Source organism: Nycticebus coucang, chromosome 2 (genome assembly GCF_027406575.1).
Source record: "Nycticebus coucang isolate mNycCou1 chromosome 2, mNycCou1.pri, whole genome shotgun sequence".
Classification (NCBI taxonomy): domain Eukaryota; kingdom Metazoa; phylum Chordata; class Mammalia; order Primates; family Lorisidae; genus Nycticebus; species Nycticebus coucang.
Genome location: NC_069781.1, coordinates 153,715,304 through 153,723,466, shown reverse-complemented (window position 1 = coordinate 153,723,466; position 8,163 = coordinate 153,715,304).

Here is an 8,163-nt window from a genome sequence, read left to right as displayed (position 1 = left end):
TTTTTTTAAAGATCAGTCTGGCTTCTCCAGGGAAAATGGATTGGAGGGAAGCAGGAGGCTGGAAGGGAGGCTGCTGTCCTCTGCAGGTCAAATGGTGGTGGCTTCGACTGGGGGAGGCAGAAAGGCATTAAGAAGAGGACAGAGCTGAGATCCACTCTATTACATGGGATCCCTTGAGTGACTTTGCCACCAAGAGAACCCAACTCCAACAGGCAGCTTTGCATTTTGTGGTACTTTTCCCAGCTCAGAACATCTTCTCGTTGCTTGTCTTATTTGAGTTTTGCGATAATGTGGGCCAGGGGTCATCCCCATTTGACAGATGAGAAAACTGAGGCCAAAAAAGAGTTCAGATTCTTGTCCAAGTTCACACTGTGAGTTTCTGGTCTGGCCAGAACCAGGATCTGAGACCTGGATGCAGGTGTTTCAGCTCTTTATCACCTTCCCTAAGTTGTCATTGACATGGGTTTCCCTCCTGACAGCTCACCTCCCCTTTCTGCCTTCAGAGGTAAGATTCGCTAGACTGTGTCTGTCAGAGTAACTTAGATTTTGGTTTACTATTTGGTACTTCTGTCCTGAGCCACCCAATGGGAAGAGAGTAAGGAGAGAAGAAATCCTTCAGAGACAGAAGGCAAGTGAGTAAATATTTTTAGGGCGTATCTATGATACTTGCATGACAGCAACAACTAACACTTGCCTAGGTATTACCTTGTGATAGACACTGTGTGCAAATTGACTCATCCTCCCAATAACCCTATTGGAGGTGGGAGGGGCAGCATTATAGGCAAATGAGGCATTTGAGGCACAGAGAAGTTAGGAAACTTGTCCAAGGGGACACAGCTAATAAATGGTAGGGCTTGGATTTGAATCACGAAGTCTGGCTTTAGAGCCTTTGCTCTCAGCATGCATTAAATGCTCATTTTACCTCCCCCCACATCTGTGACAGGGGTACTACTGTGTTAGTGCCTATATTGTAGAGATGGCAAAATCCAGATTTAAGGAGGAAAGGTGATTTGCCCAAGGTTTAAGCCTTGTTTGCAGTAAGTTAATAGGATTGTGTTTCTTTTGAGGGGGACTCCAGACCAGATGGCACCTCCCACACCCTATATACATACCCCTGGGAGTACAGATATGGGATAATGGATGTTCACCATATCTGACATCAAATGTACTTTTACTGTGTCAGCCACTGTTCCAAGTGCTTTATGAGTATTAACACATGCAATTCTTGTACAAACCTTAGGAAGGAGGTACAACTTAGCCCCATGATACAGATGAGGAAAACAGGGCCCAGACAAGTTCAGTAGTTTTCCCAAGATCTCACAGCTGGTGAGTGGTACAATCTGGCTCTAGATTCCTTTGTTTTTCTACAGGGAACATTGTGCAAAAATAGCACCCAGGTATAAGACAGCATGTCTCTGGAAACCTCAGCCTCCCTATCTCTGAGAAGCACCAAAATAATGCTGTTCAGCACTAGACTGAATACTCCCCAACACAGCCCAGATCACAGGCAGAAGACACCCTCAGCAGGGACGCTGAGGCCCCCAGAATGAGAGGCTCCCCCAGGGGCCAGGGCAGCCTTGGAGATCCAGTTGATTCTCACTAATGCAAACCCACAGGACAGGACCAATAAAAGACTTTGCAGACGGGAAGGCAGACACCTTGCTCTGCACAAGGGTGTGCTCCTTGTCAGAAACTATTAGGGGTCAGCTTCATCTGTGAGCCAGGCTGGCGGCCCAGGCAGAGGGAGTGGGAGATGAGACAGGAAGGTATTAGGAGAAAGAAAAGCCCATGGAGAAGAGGGGAGAGGGGAGGAGCAGGAGTGAGACTGAGCGAGAAGGGGAAGAGAAGAGAGACATATTGAAGCAATTCGGGGACAAAAGTAAAAGGAGAGAGAATAATTTTGAGCAAGCACTTTTTAATCTCCCCATCCCCCACTCCCCTTTCCCCTTCCAAGTTGGCGCTTAAGTTATCTTATAAATAACAAATGGGATGAGACTGGTGTCTTGAAAAATGATTTAGGGAAATAAATAATTGTCTTCTTGAGCCCTGGCCAAATACATTAATTCTGGACCCTTTTCTTACCAAGAGGTGGCCCAAGGTGGGGGGAAAACCAGGTCACAGGCCTGCTGGTGGGGCATAAGATTCATGTCATCGTCACATCTGACTGCCCAGTCAGGTAAGTGCTCAAAACAATGGAAAATGGAGCCTGGCCCCATGAAGGACACCAGAGACATAAAAACAGCCTCCAGCCTCCACCCCCAAGTGGAAGCCCAGAGCCCAGCAAGCAGAATAGTGGGGCGCCCAGGACTGGGCCTCCAGCAAAACCCGCCTTCCCTGCCCCGCGGTTTTAGGGTAGTGGAATCTACACCCCCCACCCCACCCCCAGAACTCCAGAGAAAGCAAAGCTCTGCCCTGATTATAACCCCTGCCCCAACAGAGCTGGAAGTGGGGACAAGGATGATGATACTGCTTGAGTTTTGCTTTGACTCAGCCAGACAGAGGAACCAAATCCTGCCACAAAGAGCAGCTCTGGATAACACACATTCCTCGATGCTCTAAATCCTGTACTGAGAGCGTCTGGTTAGAACTCCTAGCTACGGATGAACAGCCTCTGTGAATGTCTTTGCAGAGTATAACTGGTGGTTTTCTTTTCATTTTCTGCTTTACGGTACAACAGTGCTAATGGCAGCTTCACAACATTCTGTTGGTCTCCTAACCTGGATGTGATCCATCCCTCCCTTCCTTCCTTCCTTCCTTCCTTCCTTCCTTCCTTCCTTCCTTCCTTCCTTCCTTCCTTCCTTCCTTCCTTCCTTCTTTCCTTCCTTCATTCCCTCTTTCCCTCCCTCCCTCCCTCGCTTCCTTCCTTCCTTCCTTCCTTCTTTCCTTCCTTCATTCCCTCTTTCCCTCCCTCTCTCCCTTCCTTCCTTCCTTCCTTCCTTCCTTCCTTCCTTCCTTCCTTCCTTCCTTCCTTCTTTCCTTCCTTCATTCCCTCTTTCCCTCCCTCCCTCCCTCGCTTCCTTCCTTCCTTCCTTCATTCCCTCTTTCCCTCCCTCCCTCCCTTCCTTCCTTCCTTCCTTCCTTCCTTCCTTCCTTCCTTCTTTCCTTCCTTCATTCCCTCCCTCCCTCTTTCCCTCCCTCCCTCCCTCCCTCCCTTCCTTCCTTCCTTCCTTCTTTCCTTCCTTCATTCCCTCCCTCTTTCCCTCCCTTCCTTCCTTCCTCCCTTCCTTCCTTCCTTCCTTCCTTCTTTCCTTCCTTCCTTCCCTCCCTCCTTCTCTCCCTTTCCCTCTCCTTTCCTTCAACAAACATTTACTAAGCACCTACTCTGAGCCAAACCCTATTCTAAATTCTGGGAATAAAACAACGAACTGGGTAGACAAGCTTCCTGCCCTTATGTAATTTATATTGCATTGAGAAACTGCAGACAATAAAAAAACCATCTTCATACCGACAGCACTCTGAACAGTCATAAACACTACAAAGAACAAATGGGACAAGTGTGCCGGGGTGTGGGTGGGCTGGAGTGGATGGGGTGGTCAGGGGAGATTCTAGGTTGGACACCCCTGAGGAGTCTGTGAGCCAGCAGAAGAGTTGTAAGAGATGAGATCAGGACTGCAAGACCTGATTTTACTTGAGTGAAGTGGGAGCAAGGACAGTATGGTCCCTGCGGTTGCCATGGCTATGGATAAAGGCCAGGACGGAAGCAGGCAGGGAGGCCAGGAAGAGGCTGACACAGTGGTCCAGGTGAGAGACAGGCCAGAGGGCACATCCCGGAGATGCTAAAACAGGGGTATCCTGAACATAACCTGAAAGTAGAGCCGAAGGTCTGATTTGCTCAAGAATTGGAGAAAGACTGGACCCATCCCCGGGTGACAACGTGGTCTCTGCTGCAGGGGGTGACCCCTCAGCGATGGCGGGTGCCTCTGCTTGGGAAGGGGAGACAGGAAATAAACACCTGACCTTCTTCCCTGAGCTTTCTGGCAGCCAACGGAGAAGAAGGCGCTCCTCATGGAACATTTATCACTGCCACCCCCACCGGGTGCTCTCTGCAAAGTGTTATTACCCCCTTTTTGCACAGAGAAAAAAAAATGTGCCTCGATTTCCATTGATCCATCCTGAATCAATGCTTTTAAAAATCTCACGCACATTTGGCTTAAGAGCCAAAGCATGCATTTTATGTTTTGACATGGTGTCATCGATCCGAGGCACGCATGTGCGCCCCACCTGCCGGACCCACACCCCCGCCCCCCACTCCCAGCAGCCGTCCTTAATGGCCTTGCCCCCACCTGCACCTCCCATGCCTTCCCTGGCCCTCAGCACGGGGCCCTTTCTCGGGTTTTTTGAAAGGATCGATAAGGTGCCGAGGCCTCCTGCTGCTGCCTGTCACTCACACTCGGCAGCACCATAAATTATGGATCTGCCTCTCTCTCCTCTCTCTCTAGCTCTGTCCAATTTCTATTGCGTTTGTTGATGGCTCTGCGATGGTTGACTTTTCTCAGGCTCAGAGGCAGGGGTACAGTTGAACTTTGGTGAGGACACAGAATGGGCACAGTAGACTGAGGAAGAGGGACCACTATGGGGTAGGAAGGAAAGGAGGAGGCAGCAGCTGGTGGCTGGCATGATCAACATGGAGTAGCTGGTCTGAGGCTCAGGAGGGCCGAGCTGCTTCCTGTGGTCCTGGGACCATCTCAGTGGGGCAGGGCAGGCTCAGAACACAGCTCCCTTCCTAAGAGGAAGGCACATACTTTTAGGGAGAAGGAGAGATTGAAGGCAGCCTACAACGTCACCTCCTGCTGGGCTCCCACCCTGACTTTTAGGTGATGGGGAACTTTGCTGGGGGTGAGTAGAGCTGTAGGTGTGTTGACAGCAGGCCCGGCATTGGTTTGCTGGGGAGTGAGCTTCATCACTCAGGACCCTCCTGCACACCCACGCTGAGTGATTCCTTGGAAGAGCAACAGGTTGGAAGCTGGGAGACTCAGGCTCTGTCCTTCATTTACTGTTTGACTAGAGACAAGCCCTGTTCCCTCAGACATGCAGCCACAAGATCAAAGTAGCTGATACTTATAACAGCTGCAATTACTGAGCACTTACTGCATACTGTCTCAGGTCATCGTCACAACAACTTTACCGGCTGTTGGCGATCACGATCCCTATTTACAGATGAGCAAACTGAGGCCAGAAAGGTTAAGTCCAAGGTCACAAAGCTAGACGTGGGGAGATTTGAACCCAAGTCTGCCTGGCTCGCTTTTTTCTGCTGTTTCTTTGTTGTTCCCAAGACCCCTTCCTGCAGTCTGGCTCTTTGATTCTCTTAAACTGTAACCCCATGGCCACTCTCCCCTGCTCTGTCCCTGCTCTCAAGCCTCCCCTCAGGGTGTTCCCCGGGCCTCTTCCCTGCACCTTCCCTCCAGTACCTTCAATCTACACAACACCATGCCCTCCCCATTGCTGAAATCATCCACACTTGGTGGCTGGTAGATTGGTATGTTTTCCTCATTGAAATAAATTTTTACAATGAAACAAAAACATTAGAGGCCTAAGTCCAAGTCTGACTCTCTAGCTTTCAGTCAGGTGTACGGCAAATCTGTTCCTCCATTTTGACCTCAGTTTCCTCATCTGTAACATGAGTAGTATAAGGTGATGTCTGTTTAACGCACCTCATAATGGAAGAAGGGAAGGAGGAGGAAGAAAGGGGAGAACCCTTCAAGTTGAAAGTAGATAATGAACTTAGAAAACCCTTTGAAGCCCTAAAATGTCATGTAGACGAGACAGATTTGTGCAAACACAAAGAGTGAACTATTCTCACCCCAGAAATGAGACTCTAAAAAGGGCTACAGACATCCTGAGTAACACTAGAGGGACCTCTGTCCACTGGTCTCAGGGCCCCACTAAGGGCTGAGGTAGCACTGTGGACAATCAATGGCCTGATCAGGTAAGGACATTCACAACCCTCCCATCTCCATTACACCCATGTGAGTGGACCTTGTTGAAACCAGAACCCCCAAAACTGCTAGGGCTCAGAGCTGGGGAATGCTTGTTCACATCTCCCAGAGAGAAGAAGTCATCGACTCTGAGCTTAGGACCAGTCACAGGGACCCATGCATTCAATATTCATTCCAGTGTTCTTTCATTTAATAAACAAATACTCTGTAAAGTGCCTGGCACATAATAGGTGCTGTACAAATGCCATCTTATTCTTTCATTCATTCAGTAGCTACCTCATGGGTCTGGGCTGCACAACTCCAGGGGTCTGTCCACACACATGCAGGGTCCTGGGTATTCCCTTCTCACAGCCAGACTCTGGGCCAGGCCCTCTGGGATTTGCAGGTCAGTAGGACACCAGTCCTTAAGGATCTCAAAGTCTGGTAGGGGAGATGAGGATGTCTGTAAACATCAGTAATTTCAACATCAGGTAGAGAACAAGAAATAGCACGTGTGCGCGCGCGCGCACACACGTATGCACAGGAGTAGGAGGACTAGACAAAGCAGAACAAGGAGGACGAGGGAGGAAAGAAGGATCTCAGTGACCTTCAGGGCTCATGTAGACAGGAAAGCATCAGAGGTGCAGAAATCTAGGACCGCTGCCCCACCTGCAGGGGGCAGCAGCTACCCATCTCCAGACAATTGTCCAGGCTTGTGGGACCAGGATCGCCCCAGGTCTTCTGAATTTTTTAAAGTTCATTTTTATTTTAAATGTTGTATATTTTCTGAGTTTTAAAACTACAATGCAGGACAAACAAAAGGACCACCAGTTTATAACTCTGATTTGAGCTGGGTGATAAGAAGAAATAAATCCTTTCCCAGGGAAGGGTGTCTGGTGGCATTTGAGTCTGACCTTAAAGGGCTTGAGGAGACCAACACGTAGCATTTAGAAGAAGAAAGATGTTCAAGACAGAGGCAGCTGTGTGATCAAAGACACACAAGTGGGAAAATTTCCAAGGCCTGCAACAGTAGCATTGATAGGAACCTTAGAGAGAATTCAGTTCATCCAGCTCATTTCACAGATTAGGAAACTAAGGGCTAGGAGATTGGCTCTTTTGGACTAGATAATAGGAACATGAAGTGGGAAAGTTGAAAAAGTCAGTGGGAGATAAATTGTATAAAGTCGTAAACCCCAGGGTAAAGGATGTGGGCTTGAATAACAAGCCTGTGTGCCTAAAAGCTGACATTTCTATGCCCACCCTCCATCTATATTAATCTTCCCCATACAATTACTAGCATCCACATTTTACAGATGAAAACACTGAGGCTTAGAGGATTTAGACAACCTGCTGAGGTTCACACAGCTGATAAGTGGCAGGGCTGGTGCCTTTCTGACCCCAAACTTTGTGCTCTTGGCTGCTGGGTTATACTGCAAGGGAAAACGGAAGCAGTGGGCTTTAGAAAGAGGTTCCATTGCCTGGACATACTTTTAAATCCTTTAACTCGTTTACTCCTGGAGTTCTGTTACGTTTTATTGACTTGAAGATTAGGTTTACGCATTTCCTGGGCTATCTTTCCCCGCCCCTTTTTAAACACAGCTGTCTTTGGAGGGTGAGGAGGAGGCGTGTTTTAAACAGGAGTTGTTTAACTAATTGCCAATTATCTCTGAATAGGGTATGGTTTCCAACAGCTGTAAGGGATTTTGGTCCCCATCCATTGCCTGCTGTTGCTGGTACTTGAAGTGCGTTGAGATATTCTTGGCCTCTTGTTTCGAGACAAACCAGTGCCTGGCCCCTCCTGCTCTGGAGCAGGCTGCCTGAGTCCTTTTGTATTGCCTGGCTGGCCTAGGACTTTCTGACTAGAAGAAGATGGGTAAAGCCTGTCTCTCCCCTCTCTCCCTCTGATTGCCGGTGCCCAGTACTTACAGGGGCCAAACTCACCTCCAGCACTCAAATGCTGTCATGACCAGCATGTTTTAACATCTTCCTTGTCTGTGGAGGTTCTTGCTTACATATGAGACTAGACTTTGCCTCTTCCATCCCAAATCTAGCAGAAAGCTCAAAAGAAATTCTAATGTGAGATGCCAGAAGACCCCCATGTGGATGGGTAATGTTAATTGTCCCTTCTGGCTCTGTCTGCTGGATTCCTGGGAACAGGCCGAGGGGCAAACCTTTGTAAATGTTAATCTACTTATGCTTAAGATACCAGTTGTCTTTGATGTTCCCAAACATGTTGACTCCTATCCTG